General features: G+C 50.2%; 1 protein-coding gene across 6 annotated transcripts in view; it reads left to right on the top strand.

Moving 5' to 3' along the window:
- The first annotated feature begins 10,533 nt into the window (after positions 1 to 10,533).
- Positions 10,534 to 23,111, top strand: part of LOC122565149 (serine/threonine-protein kinase WNK3-like) — an 89,023-nt gene continuing 76,445 nt past the window's right edge. For 2 of the 6 annotated variants that reach the window (XM_087985293.1, XM_087985298.1), the window contains exon 1: positions 10,534 to 12,174. The gene's annotated coding sequence lies outside the window, so the exon portion shown is untranslated. Of the gene's footprint in view, positions 12,175 to 12,746; positions 12,846 to 12,955; positions 13,817 to 23,111 lie in introns of those variants that run through there. The other 4 variants (XM_087985294.1, XM_087985296.1, XM_087985297.1 and 1 more) reach the window with 4 other exon arrangements.

Here is a 23,111-nt window from a genome sequence, read left to right as displayed (position 1 = left end):
GGGGAGGGGATGGGGGGTACCGGGTGGGGGAGGGGATGGCGATAGGGAGGGGGGTACGGGGTTGGGGAGGGGTGTACGGGGTGGGGGAGGGGTGTACGGGGGGGGGGGGTGATGGGGATAGGGAGGGGTGTACGGGGTGGGGGAGGGGTGTACGGGGGGGGGGGTGATGGGGATAGGGAGGGGTGTACGGGGTGGGGGAGGGGATGGGGATAGGGAGGGGGGTACGGGGTGGGGGGGGGTGATGGGGATAGGGAGGGGTGTACGGGGTGGGGGGGGTGATGGGGATAGGGAGGGGTGTACGGGGTGGGGGGGGTGTACGGGGTGGGGGAGGGGATGGGGATAGGGAGGGGTGTACGGGGTGGGGGGGTGATGGGGGTAGGGAGGGGGGTACGGGGTGGGGGAGGGGATGGGGATAGGGAGGGGTGTACGGGGTGGGGGGGTGATGGGGGTAGGGAGGGGGGTACGGGGTGGGTGGGGTGATGGGGAAAGGGAGGGGTGTACGGGGTGGGGGGGTGATGTGGATAGGGAGGGGTGTACGGGGTGGGGGGGGTGTACGGGGTGGGGGGGTGATGGGGGTAGGGAGGGGGGTACGGGGTGGGTGGGGTGATGGGGATAGGGAGGGGGGTACGGGGTGGGTGGGGTGATGGGGATAGGGAGGGGTGTACGGGGTGGGGGGGTGATGGGGGTAGGGAGGGGGGTACGGGGTGGGGGGGGTGACGGGGATAGGGAGGGGGGTACGGGGTGGGGGGGGTGATGGGGATAGGGAGGGGTGTACGGGGTGGGGGGGTGATGGGGGTAGGGAGGGGGGTACGGGGTGGGTGGGGTGATGGGGATAGGGAGGGGTGTACGGGGTGGGGGGGTGATGGGGATAGGGAGGGGGGTACGGGGTGGGGGGGTGATGGGGATAGGGAGGGGTGTACGGGGTGGGGGGGTGATGGGGATAGGGAGGGGTGTACGGGGTGGGGGAGGGGTGTACGGGGTGGGGGGGGTGATGGGGGTAGGGAGGGGTGTACGGGGTGGGGGAGGGGTGTACGGGGTGGGGGGGGTGAGGGGGATAGGGAGGGGTGTACGGGGTGGGGGAGGGGTGTACGGGGTGGGGGGGGTGATGGGGATAGGGAGGGGTGTACGGGGTGGGGGGGTGATGGGGATAGGGAGGGGTGTACGGGGTGGGGGAGGGGATGTGGATAGGGAGGGGTGTACGGGGTGGGGGGGTGATGTGGATAGGGAGGGGTGTACGGGGTGGGGGGGGTGATGTGGATAGGGAGGGGTGTACGGGGTGGGGGGGGTGATGGGGATAGGGAGGGGTGTACGGGGTTGGGGGGGTGATGGGGATAGGGAGGGGTGTACAGGGTTGGGGGGTGATGGGGATAGGGAGGGGTGTACAGGGTGGGGGGGGTGATGGGGATAGGGAGGGGTGTACGGGGTGGGGGGGTGATGGGGATAGGGAGGGGTGTACAGGGTGGGGGGGTGATGGGGATAGGGAGGGGTGTACGGGGTGGGGGGGGGTGATGGGGATAGGGAGGGGTGTACGGGGTGGGGGGGGTGATGGGGATAGGGAGGGGTGTACGGGGTGGGGGGGGGTGATGGGGATAGGGAGGGGTGTACGGGGTGGGGGGGGGTGATGGGGGTAGGGAGGGGTGTACGGGGTGGGGGAGGGGTGTACGGGGTGGGGGGGGGTGAGGGGGATAGGGAGGGGTGTACGGGGTGGGGGAGGGGTGATGGGGATAGGGAGGGGTGTACGGGGTGGGGGAGGGGTGATGGGGATAGGGAGGGGTGTACGGGGTGGGGGAGGGGTGTACGGGGTGGGGGGGGGTGATGGGGATAGGGAGGGGTGTACGGGGTGGGGGGGTGATGTGGATAGGGAGGGGTGTACGGGGTGGGGGGGGGGGTGATGGGGATAGGGAGGGGTGTACGGGGTGGGCGGGGTGATGGGGATAGGGAGGGGTGTACGGGGTGGGGGGGGGTGATGTGGATAGGGAGGGGTGTATGGGGTGGGGGGGGTGATGGGGATAGGGAGGGGTGTATGGGGTGGGGGGGGTGATGGGGATAGGGAGGGGTGTACGGGGTGGGGGAGGGGTGATGGGGATAGGGAGGGGTGTACGGGGTGGGGGAGGGGTGATGGGGATAGGGAGGGGTGTACGGGGTGGGGCGGTGATGGGGATAGGGAGGGGTGTACGGGGTGGGGGGGGGGATGGAGATGGGGAGGGTGTGTAGGGGCTGTAGGAGGGGACAGAGATAGGGAGGGGGTGTAGGGGCTGGAGGAGGGGACCGAGATAGGGTGGGGGTGTAGGGGCTGGACGAGGGGACGGAGGTAGGGTGGGGGTGTAGGGGCTGGACGAGGGGACCGAGATAGGGAGGGGGTGTAGGGGCTGGTGGAGGGGACCGAGATAGGGAGGGGGTGTAGGGACTGGAGGAGGGGACCGAGATAGGGAGGGGGTGTAGGGGCTGGACGAGGGGACCGAGATAGGGAGGGGGTGTAGGGGCTGGACGAGGGGACCGAGATAGGGAGGGGGTGTAGGGGCTGGAGGAGGGGACCGAGATAGGGAGGGGGTGTAGGGGCTGGAGGAGGGGACAGAGATAGGGAGGGGGTGTAGGGGCTGGAGGAGGGGACAGAGATAGGGAGGGTGTGTAGGGGCTGGAGGAAGTGACAGTGACCGGGAGGTATGAGCCTTTGCCAGTGTTAGCATCTCCTGCGCCATAACGCAGAATGTACCTGTCCAGTATTGCCAAATTCTCTCAGCCAATCATCCGAGCCGGGTCTGCCACACAGCTCTGGGACAGTCCAGCAACCGGTCTGTCCCCAGCAGGGAGTGAGAGAAAGCCATGAGCTCTCATATTCAGCAGCAGAATTCTCGAAGGTAACTGGATCAAACAGTGCCGTGTTACATCATAAATACATGAGTGATAGCCCATGTGACATCACAGGCACACACTCTTCACATTCAAGTCAGTACAGACCAAGAAACTACACAGTCAGGACTCAGGTACACACTCACTTCCACTTTCAGGGTTCGGGGTGGGTTATATACAGAATAACAGATACCCCGGGAGGGAGTTACAGACTGGAATCTAATCGAGGGGTTCGGGGTGGGTTATATACAGAATAACAGACCCCCGGGAGGGAGTTACAGACTGGAATCTAATCGAGGGGTTCGGGGTGGGGTTTATATACAGAATAACAGACACCCCGGGAGGGAGTTACAGACTGGAATCTAATCGAGGGGTTCGGGGTGGTTTATATACAGAATAACAGATACCCCGGGAGGGAGTTACAGACTGGAATCTAATCGAGAGGTTCGGGGTGGTTTATATACAGAATAACAGATACCCCGGGAGGGAGTTACAGACTGGAATCTAATCGAGGGGTTCGGGGTGGTTTATATACAGAATAACAGATACCCGGGAGGGAGTTACAGACTGGAATCTAATCGAGGGGTTCGGGGTGGTTTATATACAGAATAACAGACCCCCGGGAGGGAGTTACAGACTGGAATCTAATCGAGGGGTTCGGGGTGGTTTATATACAGAATAACAGACCCCCGGGAGGGAGTTACAGACTGGGATCTAATCAAGGGGTTCAGGGTGGTTTATATACAGAATAACAGATACCCCGGGAGGGAGTTACAGACTGGAATCTAATCGAAGGGTTCACGGTGGTTTATATACAGAATAACAGATACCCGGGAGGGAGTTACAGACTGGAATCTAATCGAGGGGTTCGGGGTGGTTTATATACAGAATAACAGACCCCCGGGAGGGAGTTACAGACTGGGATCTAATCGAGGGGTTCGGGGTGGTTTATATACAGAATAACAGATACCCCGGGAGGGAGTTACAGACTGGAATCTAATCGAGGGGTTCGGGGTGGTTTATATACAGAATAACAGATACCCCGGGAGGGAGTTACAGACTGGAATCTAATCGAGGGGTTTGGGGTGGTCTATATACAGAATAACAGATACCCGGGAGGGAGTTACAGACTGGAATCTCATCGAGGGGTTCGGGGTGGTTTATCTACAGAATAACAGATACCCGGGAGGGAGTTACAGACTGGAATCTAATCGAGGGGTTCGGGTGGTTTATATACAGAATAACAGATACCCCGGGAGGGAGTTACAGACTGGAATCTAATCGAGGGGCTCGGGGTGGGTTATATACAGAATAACAGATACCCCGGGAGGGAGTTACAGACTGGAATCTAATCAAGGGGTTCAGGGTGGTCTATATACAGAATAACAGATACCCCGGGAGGGAGTTACAGACTGGAATCTAATCGAGGGGCTCGGGGTGGGTTATATACAGAATAACAGATACCCCGGGAGGGAGTTACAGACTGGAATCTAATCGAGGGGTTCGGGGTGGTTTATATACAGAATAACAGATACCCCGGGAGGGAGTTACAGACTGGAATCTAATCGAGGGGTTTGGCGTGATTTTTGTCATTTATGTAAGTTATTTGGTTGCGAATATAGGAGGTATGGTTTGTAAGTTTGCAGATGACACCAAAATTGGTAGTGTGGTGAAAAGCAAAGAAGGTCATGTCAGAATACAGTGCGACTTTTTAATCAGATGGACCGATGAGTGGCAGATGGAGTTTAATTTCGATAAATGGGAGGTGTTCCATTTTGGAAAGACATATCAGGGCAGGACTTTTACACTTCACGGGAAGGTCCTTGGGAGTGTTGCCTGCAAAGAGACCTTGGAGCACAGGTTCATAGCTCCTTGAAACTGGAGTCGGAGGTAGACTGGATAGCGAAGGCATTTAGTATGCGTGCCTTTATTGGTTAGTGCACTGAGTTGTATGTTGTGGCTGTACAGGACATTAGTGAGGCCTTGGAATACCGTGTTCAGTTCTGGTCTCCCTGCTACAGGAAGGCAGTTGTGAAACTTGAACGGGTTCAGACAAGTTGGGATGGTTTTGTCCTGAACATTTGGCAGTATCTTCCCAGCCGTACAGACTGGGACTTCCCTGACTGCGTTAGTTACTGGAACAACGCCCCATGTCCGATCGTCAATCTCCCTGCCCTGGGGGCTTGACAAAAGTAAAATGGAGCAGAGCAAGCTCTGACTCTTCTCGTCTCCTTCCTTGCTGGTTAGCCCCGAATTTCCCTTTCACAGGGGGCACTGGACCCAAAACGTCGACTTTGTTTTCTCTCTCGGTAGACCTACCAAGTTTCTCCAGACTCTGCAAGGTGTTGGGTCCACTACTTTTTAGATTAGATTAGATTCCGTACAGTGTGGAAACAGGCCCTTCGGCCCAACCAGTCCACAGCGACCCTCCGAAGAGTAACCCACCCAGACCCATTTCCCTCTGACTAACGCACCTATCATTGTGGGCAATTCAGCATGACCAATTCACCCTAACCCCTGCACATCTTTGGACTGTGGGAGGAAACCGGAGCACCCGGAGGAAACCCACCCGGACACAGGGAGAATGTGCAAACTCCACACAGACAGTCGCCCGAGGCTGGAATCGAACCCGGGTCCCTGGTGCTGTGAGGCAGCAGTGCTAACCACTGAGCCACCGTGCCACCCTGTTACTTATAAAAACAACTCTGATGTGAGGAATGGTTAAGTCTGCAGAAAACAGCAAAAATCAGCAGTGTAGTGGACAGTGAAAGAACTTACTTCAGAGTACTTGGTCAGATGGGCCAAGGAGTAGCAAATGGAGTTTTTTTAAATAGATATTTTTATGAAAATTTAACATGTTTTTTACACGTTTCCAAAAGAAAACTTAAAAAAAAACCATGTATAAACATTGATATACAGTTAAATCTTAAATAAATAATAACCAAGATCTATCAAACAAAAAAAAATACCAAGAGAAAATAAAACAAAACTGAACTAACTACTCATCTAGGAGAAAGTGAGGTCTGCAGATGCTGGAGATCAGAGCTGAAAATGTGTTGCTGGAAAAGCGCAGCAGGTTAGGCAGCAACCAGGGAACAGGAGAGTCGACGTTTCGGGCATAAGCCCTTCTTCAGGCTTATGCCCGAAACGTCGATTCTCCTGTTCCTTGGATGCTGCCTGACCTGCTGCGCTTTTCCAGCAACACATTTTCAGCGCTAACTACTCATCTAACCTACAACTAACCAGAGGGTATGATTAAAACTCTTACCTTCTTCAAGAGAGAAAAAAAACACAGTGGACACACGGAAATTGAGCAGTGATATACATGCTCGGAATGTGTTAACATCAGATCACAACAAAACCTGTATTCGTGTGGGATTCCTCTCCCAGGGGGCCCCGGACCAGCCAGGTTCACCCTCTCAGTTAAATGAAGGCCCTTGTTAGGATGACCGAGAGATCTGGTTTTGTGGAATTCAAGAAGGGCTGCCACATTTTCTGGAGGAATTCGGTTTTTCTCCTGGTGCACCATATTTGTAAGGAAGTCAGGGGGAGTATATCCCACAATTACTCAGTGCCAACTCGAAAGTCCACGAGGGCCCTCAGCCACCCAGTTTACCAAAATGTTTTTCCTTGTACAGAAAGAGAGAATGGAAAATAATCTCTTCCCTGTCCTAATTTCAGCTGTTCTTTATCCAATAAATGTGTCTCCTGTAGGTGAGCTATATCGATCGTCTCTTTCTTGAGGTTTGATCATATTCTCCTCCTTTTGATCGGTGAATGACTCCCCATGACATTCCAGGTGCACCATTTAATCGACCGATCACCCATAATCACCGGGCAAGTCCGAGAGCCCCCGGGAAAAGAAACCCTATCCAAAACATCCCGAGCATAGAGCATATAAAATTCATAAAAATAAAGGCTCTTTAATACACTCAGATCAATATAATAAAAAACTATTTCTAAATAAAAAAAACGTATTTAAACGGAGATCTTCCCCTTTGTTCCAAGGGGTCATCACTTCCTTTCCAAAAACCCATCATCTCCTCTCCCAACCAGGGCCCCACCCTTGACCCAGGATAAAGAAAATTCAAGTATACTACTGAGCTAGGACTAACAATGAGTACCCTACCCCCCCCCCCCCCCTACCCCCCTACCCACACCAACACCAACACCTGGATATATTTGGTAATATTAATACCATATATGACTATAAAATTACAGTCTCAGCAAATAATAATTAAATATAGTAATACAGAATAACAGGGGAAAACAACCCCGCTCCTAAGGACAGTGATAAAATAGGATAAGGTAGCCACCTTCCCCCATCTACATTAACGAGACCCCCTGACCTATATATACAAGGGGGGGGAAGAAAATCACTAATTAATAATAAATAAATAAACCCCTCTTCCCACTCACCGGAGATAATATTAAACAATAAGGTAATGAAAGGAAAAAAAAGGGGGTAAACCGGGGTGGGGGGAGGGCAACACAACATCAATTAACTCTTATAATTTGTCTAAGAGAGTCCGAAAGTTCCTTGGCCTTCTCCGGTGATCCGAAGCTATAAACAGACCCTTCATGGCTGAAGCACAGCGTAGCTGGGTAGCGCAAGGAGTATTGAATGTTTAAGTCCCTTAAACACTTCTTCGCTTCGTCAAACACCTTCCTCTTTCGGACCAAAGCTGGGGAAAAGTCCTGGAATAACATGGCTTTGTAAATCATGGCTTGGGGATCTTTCCCAAGATTTCTGGAAGCTTCCAAGAGCCATCTGCCTCTCCTTGTAGCTCTGCAGCCGGAACAGGACCGGGCGTGGGCGCTGGTTCGAGCCGGGCCCGTGCACTGCAATCCGGTCAGCCCATTCCACCCTTACCCGGCCTGATCCAGCTTCCAGATTTAACAGCTGTGGCAGCCGCTGCTCGAGGAACGCTGTAAGCTGGCCTTCCTCTTCCCGTTCGGGAAGGCCCAGCAAACGAATATTTCTTCGGTGACCTCGATTCTCGAGGTCGTCAATGTGATTCTCTAAGGTCCGGAGTCGCTGTTCGAGAGTCCGGACCCGATCCACGGCCGATTCTGCCATGGCCTCGGAGGTCGCGGCCTTTAGCTCCGCCCCTCCGTCTCGGCGCTCAATTTCCTTGATGACTCGGCCGTGCTTTTGTAGCGCGGCCGAGAGTGAATTCCACCGGCTCCGGGACTCTTCAGTGAAAGCATCGATCTTTGCGTCGAGTTTGGAGATTATTTCCACGAGGCTCACCACCGTAGGTAAGTCCCCCTGGGGTGGCTGCGGACGCCTCTGCTGCAGCTGGGGAGGGGTTCTTGCCTGCTGAGAGCTGCGGGCACCTTTCCCCCTAGTCATTTTTACAGGAGACTGAACTGTTTAATTACATTAAGTAAAAACTATTTTAAATGATTTGGTGAGTGTGGTGGCGGTGGGTGACCCACTTTGCCCAGATCTTGGGAGGAGCGCTGTCGACTCAGACTTGCTGAGTCGCCGCCATCTTGGATCCCCAGCAAGAGTTTAACTTAGATAAACCTGAGGTGCTACATTTGGTAAGGCAAATCGGGGCTGATTTCTGATGAAGGGCCGATGCCTGAAATGTCGACTCTCCTGCTCCTCAGATGCTGCCAAACCTGCTGTACTTTTCCAGTGCCACACTTTTGGTCTCAGATCTCCAGCCCTCAACTTTCTCCAAGTCAGGGCAGGACTTCTCCACTTACTGGCATGGTCCTGGAGAGTGTTGGTGAACAAAGAGGGCTTGGAGTGCACATGCATGGTTTTCCTTGAAGCTGAAGTCGCGGGTAGACAGGGCGGTGAAGAAAGCATTTGGTATGCTTGCCTTTGTTGGTCAGTGCATTGAGTATAGGAGTTGGGGGGGGTCATATTACAGCTGTACAGGACATTGATGAGGCTGCTATTGGAATACTGCATTCAGTTCTGGTGTCCCTTCAAAAGGGAGGATGTTGGTAAACTTGAAAGTGTTCAGAAAAGATTTACATGGATGTTGGAGGGTTGGAGCTATAGGGAGAGGCTGAATAAGCTGTTTTACATAAGAACTAGGAACAGGAGATGGCCACCGAGCCCTTCGAGACAGCACTGTCATTCAATAAGATCATGGCCTCAGCTCCACTTACCCACCCTCTCACCATAACCTTTAATTCTTTTAATGTTAAAAAAAAATCCATCTTGGCTTGAAAAACATTCACTGAATTAACTACTTCACTGGGCAGGGAATTCCTCTTGGTGGAGTTGTTCCTCCTCAATTCAATCCTAAACCTGCTCCCCCTAATTTTGAGGCTATGCCCTTTTGTCCTGGTTTCACCCGCCAGTGGAAACATCCTCTCTCCGTCTATCTTATTTATTCCCTCCATAATTTTAAACATTTCTACAAGATCCCCACCCCCCCCATTCTTCTAAATTCCGACGAGCGTAATCCCAGTCTCTCCTCATCAGCCAACCCCCTCAACGCCGGGATCAACCTCCTCTGCACCCCCCCCCTCTCGGTGCCGGTATATCCTTCCCAAGTAAGGAGACCAAATCTGTCAGCGTTGGGGAGTCTGAGAGCTGACCTGACAGAGGTTTGTAAAATCACGAGGGGCATGGATAGCGTGAATAGACGAGGGGTTTTCCCCACGGTAGGGGAGTCTGGAACTAGAGGGGCGCAGGTTTAAGGTGAGAGGGGGAAAAGGGGCACCTTTTTTTACGCGGACGTGTATGGAATGAGCTGCCGGAGGAAGTGGTGGAGGCTGGAACAATTGCAACATCTAAAAGGCATCTGGATGGGTGTATGAACAGGGAGGGTTTAGTGGGATATGGGCCAAATGCTGGCAAATGGGACTAGATTAGTTTATGATATCTGGGCCAGCAGGGGCGAGTTGGGCCCAATGGTCTGTTGCAGTGGGTGGGTGGGGGCACCTGAGCCATCCAGATGACCAGGCTGCTGACCTCTGCCCTCTCCGGGGCCAGACGGCCCCTGATTGGCCCGGGCGTGCGGCTGCGCGCTGGCCGCCCGCCGATTGGACGCGGCGCGCGCAGCCTGCCGGGAATTGTAGTTCCCATCCTCACCGAACGCGGGAGGTCACAGTGGGTCAGGCAGCAGCCACAGAGAGGAATCAAACAAACGTTTCCAATCTCCATTAGAGCTGAAGTAAAGTTTGGAGGGGGCAGCATTTACTCTTTGGTTGTGGGAGGGAGAGGGGAACGAAGGATGTTGGTACTTCAGATTCAGTGATGCCTGTCGGGTGCATTCAAACGCGCGCAGGCGCTCTCGACTCCTCGCAAACCCGTTGAAAAGGCAGCGCGCAGGCGTACTACGTCGATTTGAGCCGGCCGACGGCGGGGCGCAAGCGCCCTAGGTTCATTCGTGTCTGCTGCCGGGACGGCGCAGGCGCTCTGAATTCATCGCCCGCCGCGCTCTCGACCCATTCGAAAAAGCAGCCGGCAGCGCGCAGGCGGACTTACTTCCCCCAGTCGGCGGGTCACGCCGGCACCCGCGCAGGCGTGTCACGCCGCCGCCGCCGCCGCCGCCAACCGGCCGACGTCCGCCTCGTCGCCCGGCGCACCCGCGATAAACGCGCAAGCGCCGAGGCCCGCCTCCGACGCGACCGCCGGGTGTGCGCAGTCGCAGCGCCTCCCGTCGGCGTTGACCGCCGTGGCTGCGCAGGCGCGCGTGGCTGTTTCGGCTCGAGCGCGCAGACGGCGGGCGGAGGAGAGGAGAAGAGGAGTCCTGTGTCACCCCTCCAACCGCTTCAAATAATAAAAGAGAAAGAAAACAAAAAAAAAAGAAACAGAAAGTGAGGGGGGGGTGAAATAGTGAAAAAAGCACCTCTTTTATTTCGACGCTTCTTGATAGTTTCCCCCCCCCATTGGGGTTGAGTGAGGGTCCCTGTGTCGAAGGCCCTTGGTGTTGTTGTTGTAGGAGCTGCCTTTCCTCCCTTTTATCTTTTGGAAGGCAATATCGAACCTTAATTAATCTTTATCTTTAATCCCCTCTCTCTTTTTATTTGTTTTATTCAGTTATGAGGGTGTTTTGTCTTTACCAGGAAGCAGAGGGATCTCTGACCCACCCCTTTCCAGTTTCTCTCCCTTCCTCCTTTTAAATTATTCTCAATCTATCTCCATTAATATTTTAATTTATCTCTCCCCTCTCTTTTCTTGTTACCTAAGTCTCTTTTTTCCCCCCACCACCACCACCACCACCCTGCTCTGTTTACGCCCTTCAAGCCCCAACCCCACCAAAAAACTCATGAAGCTCGAGATCCCTGATGAAGAGCGACTAAATCTTCCATTTCTTTTCGTCAGTTCTTTTTAAACAGCGTCTTGATCTCCCCTCTATTGTCATTAAACTTTCCAGAAGACATGAAGGTAAAAGCTCTGAGGAGGAGGGTGTCAGTTGTGTTGAATTCTTTCATTTTATTGTGATTTGCATCCTTATACTCTTTGTTTTTTAAAAAAGTAATTTTTTGCCCTCCCTTTTCTTTTCAAAATCTTCTCGGAGAACTGGAGGAAAAAGGCTCTGTGGAAGAGGTAGACAGAGTAAAGCTTCTTCCTCCTTTAAATTCTTCTATATTTGTTTTCATCAATGTCCTTACTTATCTGTTTTTCCACTTTTTACTGAAAAAGCTATCTTTTATTGAGATTTTCACCTCTTTCCTGCTTCACTCTTCACTCTCTCCTTTTTTTCAGCCCTTTAGTTAGAAATCTTCTGGGACAAATGAAAGCAAAATCTCCAAGGAGGTAGAAGGAGTTAATTTTCTTAAGTTCTTTATTTTTTGCTTTTTTAAAGAGCCTTTCTTTCCACTGTTTAGACATCTTAAAGAAGCTTCTGGGACAAGTGAAGGAAAGAACTTTGAGGAGTAAGGAGAAGGAGTACACGTTCTTAAATTTTGTTGTGCGTGTGTGACATCTTTCTTTCCCACCCCTGTCTTATTTCTTTTTCCAACCCTTTTTCCCCTGAGAGAATTTTTCAATAAAAGGATCCTCCCAGAACAAATGAAGGATAAAGCTCCAATGGGAGAGAGGGAGTAAACAGTCCTTAAGATAATTTTGTTCTGTGATTCCCACCCCCACGTTTTGCAACTGAAGGAAAGCTGCTTATTTTTTATTTTAAGTCCTTGGAGAAAGTTGCAGGACAGCAAAAGCTCTGAGAATAGGCCTTTTGTTAATTTTGTTTTTTTTATAACGCCCTACAAATTTCTGCACCCCCATTCATCATTGTGCCCCTCTGCTTAAAACAAACTCCCCGCCTGCCAAGGATGGATTGTGACTGTGGATCCTGGGCTGTTTTGCGACCTCTCCTTCACTGTGTGTGTGCCTTCTCTTATTTAGTAAGTAAAACGAAAGAGGAATAAGAACAAAAAAAATTCCAAGTCTCTGATTTAAAAAAAAATGATCCAATCATGATTTTTGCTAGTATTGGGGATTTTGCTGCATGTGTTTTGTTGCATTGGCTGTGAACCTTGCTCTTTTAATGTTTTATATTTTCTGTTTTCTTGGAACCTTGTGGACCATTACAATATGTGTTGCAAATGTGTGAGTATAAGTTTACATTTAACTGAGAAATGTTTTGTATGTAAGGGTACAAATGTATTGGAGGGAGTGATATGCAGTGTGAATGTACATTTCTCTCAGCTGTTCATTAAGCTAACGTACGTTTGTGGATAATATTGCAAATTTTGAATGCAGAAGAATGTTTTTGGTTTGAGTTCAGTGTTGCTGGGAATAGAAGATTTGCGTCATAAAAATAGACTGGAACTTTTTTCACTGGCGTGCAGGAGGTTGAGGGGTGACCTTATTGACGTTTATAAAATCACGAGGGGAATAGATAAGGGTCTTTAGGGCAGGGAAGTTCAAAACTTGGGGGTGGGGGGGTGTATTTTTAAGTTGAGGTGAAAGTTTTAAAATGGATAAGAAGGATAACTTTTTTAAGCAGTGTGGAATGAACTGCCAGAGAAAGTGGTGGATGCAGGTACATTTGCAACGTTTGAAAGATATTTGGGTAAGTACATGAGTAGGAAACGTTTGGAGGGATACAGGCAAAGCGCAGACAGGTGGCACTAATTTATTTTGGGAACGTGGTGGGCATAGACTGACAATTGGGACTAGATTAATTTAGGATATCTGGTCAGCATGGATGAGTTGGACCGAAGGGACTGTTATTGTGCTGTACAGCACAGCTCTATGACTGGTTGGACTGAAGAGTCAGTTTCCATACTATATAACTCTATGACTCAATGTCCGATATTTTATTTGCCTAAGTTTAGTGTTGGAGATTCATATGGATGTTCTGTGGTGTGGAGGTTTACCTTGACGTTGTGTTTGTGTACCTGTTATGTTGGTTGAAAATGACTGGAAAAAATTGACTTGGCGGCTGACCAGGAACCCTTCTCCTCTTTGCTTGGCCGGTGTGTCTTTTGTTTTCTTGTTATTTGGAAAGTTGCGTCTTGGCTGTGGAGGTGGAGTTTTGTTTTCGGGCTGATGGTAGTTTGCAAGTACAGTGTGCCTCTGCTTGAGTTTCTGACACTAAAAAGCCACGGGTGTGGGTTGTGTGTGTGTAAAACTCAGCGACGTGTCAGGATCTGGGATTTTGTTTGCTGAATGGGCTTTGCTATCTATCGAGGGTAGGTATGCACCTGCAGGCATTGAGTGCATATGGCAATTCAGGTTTTGGGATGGGGCTGCTCATGTCAGGCACCTGGCCTGAGATCTGGTCCTCAAACTTTACTGTTCGGAGCCCCACCTGCCCGTCCCTTCTGAAAGTAGATGACACACAGTCTCTGCTTTGTCAGTCTTTTAAAATTCCCTTCCCCCCCCCCACCTCCACTTCCTCCTGTGGCTTTCTAGATCACAAGCAGCTGTGATGTAGTGCTGGGACTTGGTGAAACCTGTGAATGATTGAGCGTGCTGCAGCTTGTATCCCTCGCGATGGACACTGCTTGGACATGGACTGCCTCTGCAAGGGTAGTTGAGGTGGGTGTTACATGATACAGTAAAATCTGCATTGCCTCCCCCTCCTTCACCTCTGTCTATTTTCAGCCTTTTTACTGCTTGGCAGTTCCTGCTTTCCTTGCCAAATTGCTTGTGATTAAATGTTTGGGTGCCCCAAGTGGCAAAGTTCTGCAAAGCAAATGGTGGGCGCAAGGAGCTTTGGATTACAACAGGTGTGATGGTGCTAACCAGGGTGTCTCCTTGTTTCAGAAACTTTGGATTGTGTCGTGTATAACAAAGACTTTTGGCGGGGGGGGGGGGGTGGGGGGCGCGGGGGAGCGGTCTCTCTCCTCTGTTTTCAGTTTTACTTAAGGTACAACATGGTAGCTTGTAGCTACCACATGACATATCTGGACAGATCAGGAAGGAATGGAAATAAGATATCCTCGTGTGTGTGTGTGGAGGGGGAGGTGCGTGGAGTTGGTGATGGATTGTGGAAGCTGGTCATCTGCTGGATACAATCGGTTGTACTTTGGTTTGAGGAAAAGTCACTGTGGATAAGACGGAAGCCCCAGCTCTGCATCATGCACCCCCCCATTAACACACAGTCACAACTTTCTAACCCCTGTGTGAAATGGTTTGGGGTGTGCAAGTTCTTTGAAGGTCCCATGGCCAGTTCTTATATTGTGGTAACCTTCTGTTTTTGTGTGAGGGTGATGTCTTTATTTTTCTGATAGTGTTTGCCGTTCCCTAATCCCAACCTCTCTTTTCCTCCATGCTGCAAAGCCATGACTCATTTCTCTCAGCCAAGGCTGGGAAGGGGGTGCAGGTGCATTCCTCAAGCGCCCATTATTGTGGCTGTAGCTCGGAGATGCTAGGTGCCTGCTGGCTAATTGACTGGATCGGGCATCATAGTTTTGTCCTGCCCTGCCTCTCTTTTACCCGCCTCTTGCCATTCCGGAGGTCATGCCATTCCGGAGGTAGCTGTGGAATCGAGCCTTAGTCCAGCCAATGAGTGTTCCTTTTGGCACCTCTCCTCCTCCAATCTGCCCCTGCCTTTGGGACTTGTGTGATATGTTGAGTGCAATTGCATAGAATCATAGTGTCTTACAGCACCAAGTGGAGGCTGTTTTGACTTCATATCTTGGTCCTCCTCAGTTTAGATGCATTCCCCAGTCTTTTCCCAAGCACTCTGTACATTCTCTTCACTGACTCGTCCCGAGACCAGGGTGGGCCATGCTGGCCTCTGGACAAGTGCCATTCAGCTGTTTGTATCTCCCCCATTAGAGTGTGCAGTACTGACTGCTGGTAATGTCCCTTCAGGGGGAGCGTATCTCACTGCACAGTTCCAGTGCTGTTTTACGGAAGAGATTGTGACTGCTTTCAAACTCACCAAGGGAGTCCGTGGTGACAGTGATCATAGAATCCTTACAGTGCAGGTGGAAGCTGTTCGGCCCATCAAGTCTGTACTGACCCACTGAAGAGCATCCCACTCACCCTACCCCTGTAACCCTGCATTTCCCATGGCCAAACCACCTTGTCTGCACATCCCTGAACACTATAGAGCAATTTAACATGACCAGTCCACCCAACCTGCACAGGTTTGGACTGTGGGAGGAAACCAACACAGACACAGGAAAGAACGTGCAATCTTCTCCACAGACAGTCGCCCAAGGATGGAATCGAGCCTGGATTCCTGCTGCTGTGAGGCAGCAGTGCTAACCATTTTCCCCGCATTGGAAGACACCGTTGCCCAGCTCTTTGGTCCTCCCGGAGCCAGGCTGACTCTGTTATTTCAGCTTGAGGTGGTCGCTCTGACCTGTTCATCCACCCGTGCTTTGAGAAAGCAGGAGAGCCCTTCAGCTGGGAGAGTTCCGAGCTTCTACCCCTACTCTGTCTTGCTTCAATGCTCGGATCCCTAGGCACGGTCATGCAGTGCTGCAGGGGGTGTTTGCTTCAGAGGCCAGAGTGATTTCAATGGCCCTAAAGTGCTGCATAAGTTAGAGACCAAAACAAAAACTGCAAATGCTGGAATCCAAGGTAGACGAGCAGGAAGCTGGAAGAACACAGCAAGTCAGGCAGCATTAGGAGGTGGAGAAGTCAACATTTCAGGTGTAACCCTTCAGGACTGGGGGTGGGGGTGGGGGAGCTGCAAAACCTGCTGGCACACCTCTATCTCACCTCCATCCAGGGTCCCAAGCAGTCCTTCCAGGTGAGACAGAGATTTCCCTGCATCTCCTCCAACCAAATTTACTGCATCCGGTGCTCCCAGTGTGATCTTCTCTACATTGGTGAGACCAAATGTAATCTCAGGGCAGGTTTCACCGAGTGTCTCAGCTGTGCCTGCCCGTTTAATTCCCTTTCCCATCACGTTTCCGACACAACTATCCTCTGTCTCCTCCGTTGCCACACGAAACAGACTGCAAATTGGAGGAACAGCACCTCATCTTCTGCCTGCGCAGCCTACGGCCTGGAGGACTCAACATTGAGTTCTTCAATTTCAAATAACCTTCACTTCCCATCCCCCGGCTCCTTTTACAGCTCCCCCCTTCCATTCCTCTGACTGATCCTTCCAGCAACTGACCAGATTAATTCCTCCCATTGACCAACCAGATCATATCCTCTACCTGTGCTCACCTATCACTACCTCACCATTCATCCTTCTCCCCCACAACACCCCCTTTATCTGCAGCTCCCCTTACCTCCACCCCTCAGTCCTGAAGAAAGGTTATACCCAAAATGTTGACTTCTCCACCTTCTGATGCTTTCTGCCTTGCTGTGATCTTCCAGCCTCCTGCTTGTCCATCTGAAGCACTGTGTAGGCTGCAAAAGGACTGATTGTTTGAGACCTGCGTCATGATTTAGCTGCTTTGTGCTTCCTCCTTGCTGAAACGCTCGTCATAGTTTTTTAAAAAAACCAAGGACTTGGCTCAGCACTTCCTTGGCCATCTGGAATGAAGAGTGAGCTGGAAATGTGTTGCTGGAAAAGCGCAGCAGGTCAGGCAGCATCCAGGAACAGGAGAATCGACGTTTCGGGCATAAGCCCTTCTTCAGGAAGGGCTTGTGCCCGAAACGTCGATTCTCCTGTTCCCTGGATGCTGCCTGACCTGCTGCGCTTTTCCAGCAACACATTTCCAGCTCTGATCTCCAGCATCTGCAGACGTCACTTTCTCCTGGAGTGAAAAGTGAGTCTGGGAGTCTTGCATTGCCCTGAAGAGAGGCCAGTTGCCGAGAGGAATGCAGATGCAGGTGCTTGGGAGACTTCTGGTGACAGTGACCGGCTTTATGTCAGGGCAGTTTGCTCACTGATGCCCCAGGGGTTTGTAGTTTAGGGTTTGTGTGCCCCACTTGGCGAGTGAGGGAATTGAGTTGGTTGTGTGAGTTTTGGAGCAGTGCTCTCTTGTCTCCTCTCTGGTGGGGATGTGATGCTCCTCCTCACTTCAGTGTCGTTTGTTCTGTCTATCCATCAGATTTTGCCTGTTCTTTCCCCTCTTTTGAATCCTCACCCAACCCACCTTTTGCCACTCATTCCCCTCTCCCCTCCTCTCTCTTGATTCATCACCACCTCCGACCAGGGTCGTGGCCTCCTGCTGAGGTCAGGTGTCTTTCATCAGCCCATATCTTTGCCCTTGCTGTGATGGACATAGATGGCTATTCCTGTGTGTGACGGCGTAGGAGGCGGCCATTCGGCCCCTCAAACTCAATACTCCGTTCGATAAGATTGCGTCTCAATGATCTCGACACCTTTCGCTCAGCATCTTCAATAGAGAAATCTGCCAGTCTCTGCTGGATGAACTCATTACTTCCGCCTCACAATGCACAGCAGCATTCCATTTATCTGCCTAATTGCCTGCTCTACATGCATGCTAGCTTTGTGGTTCACAGAACGTGACCATGGACTGTCTCCACGACTGGAGCTGTTCCCAAGCACCAGCTGTCTGAAGGGAGAGATAGAGATTCCAGTTTCCTCCGCGCACGCGCACTTGCTGTACTGTGTATACAATGTGTTGGATTTTTGGGGTGGGACTGGCAGCACTGGGTTGGTTGCTGTGCAAAATAGGCCAGACAGACTCCAGGGGAAAGCCTTTCATTTGGGAGGTGAGCGATGGTATCATCTTTAATGGGATAATTCAGTACGGAAGAGGCCATTCAGCCCATCAAAATTGGATGACCAAAAAAGGTGCTACCAGAGCAAACTTAAATTCCGGTCGCTGCTGTGGTGGGATTGAAACCCATATCCCAACAACATGGGTCACATCCAGTGACATATGAACTTAGGAACAGGCCCCTTGAACCTGTTCCACCATTCGTTGGGATTGTGGCTGGACTGTGGCCTAATTCCATAGACAAGCCTTTGGCCCATACCCATTAATATCTTTGCTAAACACAATTTTATTCCTCTCAGATTTAAAATTAACTGATCCAGGATTCACTGGTATTTGTGAATTCCAAGCATCTACCACCCTTGGTGTAATTCCGCCACTACATCACTTTCTTGACTTAAAGTTTGACTTTGTCCAGCTACAGTATCTTGTTTAGTATCAACAGGGCTGATAGCATTGAACCTGTTGCTGACGGGGGAGTGGCCGTTGAAGTGCCCATTGACGTAGAAACTTGAATACTTGGAAAAGGAAGTACTTGTTTGAAAAGGTCTGGGAAATGAAATGAGAGCAGGGAGAGCTGTGATTGTGTGAGAGCGGCAGAGAGAAGGCAAGTTTAGGACTGGTGTGGATTCGATGGGCTGAATGGCCTCCTCCATAGTTGGACTGAGTAAAAGGAAGTGGTTCCTGCCACTGCCACTTCCTCCTCGATATAGAGCTGTCTGATGTATCAGGACTGAAACTGCTAGTTGTGCAATCCAATTAGATCCCCTGTCTGGAGTCAAGTCATTTAGAAATTAGCTCTCTCTTGTGAATGCATTAATTTAGTGCTTTGCAAACAGGCTGTATCTTCTTGTCTCGCTTCTCCCATTACTGTCTCAGATTATTAAAATATGGTTAAGATAACAGGAATTTATCTAACATAATGCGGCACGTTGGTTAGCACTGATGCCTCACAGCACTAGGGTCTCATGTTCGATTCCAGCCTTGGGCGACTGTCTGTGGAGTTTGCACATTCTCCCAGTGTCTGCGTGGGTTTCTTCCAGGTGCTCCAGTTTTCTCCCACAGTCCAAAGATGTGCAGGTTAGGTGAATTGGTCATGCTAAATTGCCCGTAGCGATAGGTGCATTAGTCAGAGGGAAATGGGTCTGGGTGGGTTACTCTTCGCAGGGTCGGTGTGGATTTGTTGGGCTGAATGGCCTGTTTCCACACTGTAGGGAATCTAATCTAATCGAATGCATGAAATGGATTTTAAACTGGAAAGACATTTTTGTTTCGTTTTGTTTTATTTGAGGGACTGAAACTAAATGTGACTGTGGATGAAGGCTGCTGTTGTAACTTTGAATGTGGGAATATGAAAGGGAGGATTTAAAAAAAAATACCTGCTGGATTCAGGGGTGTGGATTCAGGAGTGAATCATGACCCTTCCCTGGAACATCACCTTGGTTAGAAGCTTGTTGCCTTTATTGCCGGAGTCCGCTGTGCTATTCTCCATTTGAGGTTGAGATCTGTTCAGCCTTGGGCTCGCTGGTTTAGGCAATAATTCTTGATCAGTCCTGGAGGGCCAAGAATGGGTTTTATTGGTGTTAATTCAGCATTCTCCATGGCAATGCCTCTACTAATCAGAGTCCATTTATCAACCAATCAGCAATCTCCTCTCAAGCAGTCTGCGTTTAGCTTTTCCTTGAGTTTGTATTCTTGCCAAGGGTCCTGTAGAGTGCAATGCAAGAAACCCATTGGGTTCACCTCTGACCTTCAAGAGTGGCAATCTACCATCTTTGCCTGGTCTGGCCTACATGCAATTCTAAGCCCACGGTGATGTGGTTGACTCTTAACTGACTGCAAAAAAGGGTCTAGCAAGATGCTCAGTTCCAGAGTCCACTGAGGCTGTGCAAAAAGAAAAGCCAGCAGCACCCACATCCCATGGAAAAATGAAAAAAAAAGCTGTAGGCAATTCGGCCCCTTGAGCCTGCTATGTCATTTGATGTGATTGTGGCTGATCCAGTTGTTCCCTCACCAAACTTGTTTGACTGCCTTGCCACTCAAGAATCTAACTACCTGAGCCTTAAAAACTTTTCCCTGGCCCTGCCTGTACTGATCTTTGTGGGGAGAGGATTCGAGGCCTTTTGACAAATGAATTTTTCCAAATCGCTGTCTTCAGAGCTCTTATTTTTAAACCGTGCTGCCCAATACTGGGTATGGGAAGCTGAAGCGCTCACCCAACCCCAATCACCCCTGACCTGTTTCAATGTGATCATATCTGCTTCTTCTAAATGCCTAACCTGATCAACGCTTCCCCGTTACGACAACCCCTTCATCCAAGGAACTGTTTCTGTATAATTCACTTGTGGGATGAGTGTCGCTGGCTGGCTGGTATTTATTGTCCGTTCAATGTTGCACTCAGAGACTTTGTAACAATTGGTACAACTGTGGGGCTTGCTTGGCCATTACAGAGGGCAATTGAGAGTCAGCCACATTGCTGTAGATCTGAAGTCACATGCAGGCCAGACCAGGTGAGGATGGCAGATTTCCTTCCCTGAAGGACATGAGTGAATCAGATGGGTTTTCCAACAATTGACATGGTCATCAGTGTATTCTTAATTTCATTTTTTAAAAATTGAATTCAAACTCCTCCATGGCAGAATTCGAACCCATGTCCCCACAACATTAGCTGAGTCTCTGCATGAATAATCTAGCCAAGATACCTGTATATCCTCAAAGTAAAGTGAGCAAAACTGTATGCAGTCCTCCCATGTGGTCCAAAAGGCCCTGTGTATTTGCAGCAGCAGTTCCTACTTTTATACTCTGTGCCTTTTGCAATAAATGACAACATTCCCTTTGCCTCCCTAATCATTGGTTGCACCTTGCTAGTTGTGATTCACGTAATGTGGTATGTGTGGTGGAGTACTTGCCTGCACCTGTCGCTCTGCACCAGCCACCTGCTACGCCCCGACCTGTGAGCCAGCACGCCTCCAGAGGATGGGCCATAATAACTGAGCGCTCATTTAGAAAATATCTACTTGGAAAAGAGAGTGAAAATTATATCTGAGGCAGAGAGATAGCATGGGGCTGGCAGGCTGACAGAAGTTGGCAAAACCTTAGGAAATCCTTCTCTCAACCTACTCGGGAGGGTCCTGAGAGTGAAGGACCCTCCTCATTGGCTTATTAAGACAGAGGTAGTGAGGTACATGACTAACAATGGGAATGCAAGAGGGGATGGGCAGGAAAGTGGAATCAAGTACACAATCCAATCAGCCATCATCTTATCAAATTGCAGAGCAAGTTAGAGGGACCAAAGGCCTTCTGTATGTGTCCCTTGAATTGACTTTCCCGCCAAGCCAGGTGGTTGACAGTGAAGGGCCACTGCGTTAGTCCATCCTCTTCGCTATCCTTGTACACTAATCACAAAAAGTTGTTTTTCAGGTGCAGCAGGTAATTAAAAAGGCAAGTGTCTGCATGGTGGCTCAGTGGTTAGCACTGCTGCCTGTAAAGTGCTAGGGACCTGGGTTTAATTCCAGCCTATGGCGACTGTCTGTGATGGAGTTTGCAAATTTTCCCCGAGTCTGTATGGGTTTCCTCTGGGTGCTCTGGTTTCCTCCCACAGTCCAAAGATGTGCAGGTTAGATGGATTGACTGTGCTAAATTGCCCATCGTGTGCGCGTTCGGTGGATTAGCTATGGGATATGCAAGGTTATAGGGATAGAGGCGTGAATCTGGGTGGGATGCTCTTCGGAGAGTTGATGTGGAGTTTTCGGGTGGAATGGCCTGTTTCCACACTGCAGGGATTCTATGAAAAATATTGTCCTTCATTGCTAGTTCAAAAAGAGTGGGGTTATGCGACAGCTGCAGAGGTGCTGGTGAGACCACGCCTGCAGTACTGTGGACAGTTCTGGTCTCCTTACTTGAGAAAGGATGTTCTGGCCTTGGAGGTGCAGAGAAGGTTCACATAGTTGATTCCAGTGTTGAGAGGGTTGGCTTAAGAGGAGAGATGGAGTAGACTGGAACTATACTCATTGGAATCTAGAAGAATGAGGGAGGAACTTAAAGAAACATAAAATCATGAAGGGAATAGCTAAGATAGAAGCAGGGCAAGTTATTTCCACTGGAGTGTGAAACTAGAACCAAGGGCCAGAGCCTCAAAATAAGGGGGAGCAGATTTCAGATTGAGTTGAGGAGGAGCTTGTTCATCCAAAGGGTTGTGAATCTGTGGAATTCCCGACCCAATGAAGCAGTTGAGACTGCCTCATTGAATGTTTTTAAGGCAAAGATAACGTTTTGAGCAGTAAAGGAATTAAGGGTTATCGTGAGTGGGCCAGTAAGTGGAGCTGAGTCCATGAAGCGATCAGCCATGACCTTATTGAATGACGGAGCAGGCTCCAGAGGCCAGATTGCCTTCTCCTGCTCATATTTCTTATGTTTGAGCTGAGCAGTTTTCAGTTTATTTTGCTGCCTGCCTGATGGACCTACAAAGATAGGTAGAGGGCAGGTAGCATTGAGGAGGCGGGGAGGCTGCAGAAGGATTTGGACAGGTTGGGAGAGTGGCCAAAAACGTGACAGAAGGAGTACAGTGTGGGAAAGTGTGAGGTCATGCACTTTGGTAGGAAGAATAGAGGCATAGGTTATTTTCTAAATGGGGAGAAAATTCAGAAGTCTGAAGTGCAGAGAGACTTGGAGTTCTGGTCTGGATTTTCTCAAGGTAAACTTGCGGGTTGAGTCAGTAGTTAGGCAAATATAGTGATGGCATTTATTTTGAGGGGACTTGAATATAAGAGCAGGAATGTACTTCTGAGGCTCTATAAGGTTGTGGTCAGACCACATTTGGAGTATTGTGAGCAGTTTGGACTCCATAACTTAGGAAAGATGTACTGGCCTTGGAGCGTGTTCAGTGGAGGTTCACGAGCATGGTCCCAGGAGTAAAAAGCTTAACATATGAGGAACATTTGACGACTCTTGGTTTATGCTCGATGGAGTTTAGAAGGATGAGGGGGGGGTGGGGATCTCATTGAAACGTACAGAATATTGAATGGCTTGGACAGTGTAGATGTTGGGAAGATGTTTCCATTAGTAAGAGAGACTAGGACCCGAGGTATAGTGTCAGAGTAAAAGGAAGACGATTTTTAGATTGGAGATAAAGAGAAACTACTTCAGCCAGAGAGTGGGGAATCGATGGAATTCATCGCCACAGAAGTGGAGATAGATTCTTCAGTATCAAAGAGATCAAGGGTTACAGGGAGAAT

The sequence above is a fragment of the Chiloscyllium plagiosum genome, unplaced genomic scaffold (genome assembly GCF_037043375.1).
Source record: "Chiloscyllium plagiosum isolate Xiang-an unplaced genomic scaffold, Cpla_swu_hap1 HiC_scaffold_51, whole genome shotgun sequence".
NCBI lineage: Eukaryota > Metazoa > Chordata > Chondrichthyes > Orectolobiformes > Hemiscylliidae > Chiloscyllium > Chiloscyllium plagiosum.
This window is presented reverse-complemented; position numbering and strand designations above follow the sequence as displayed.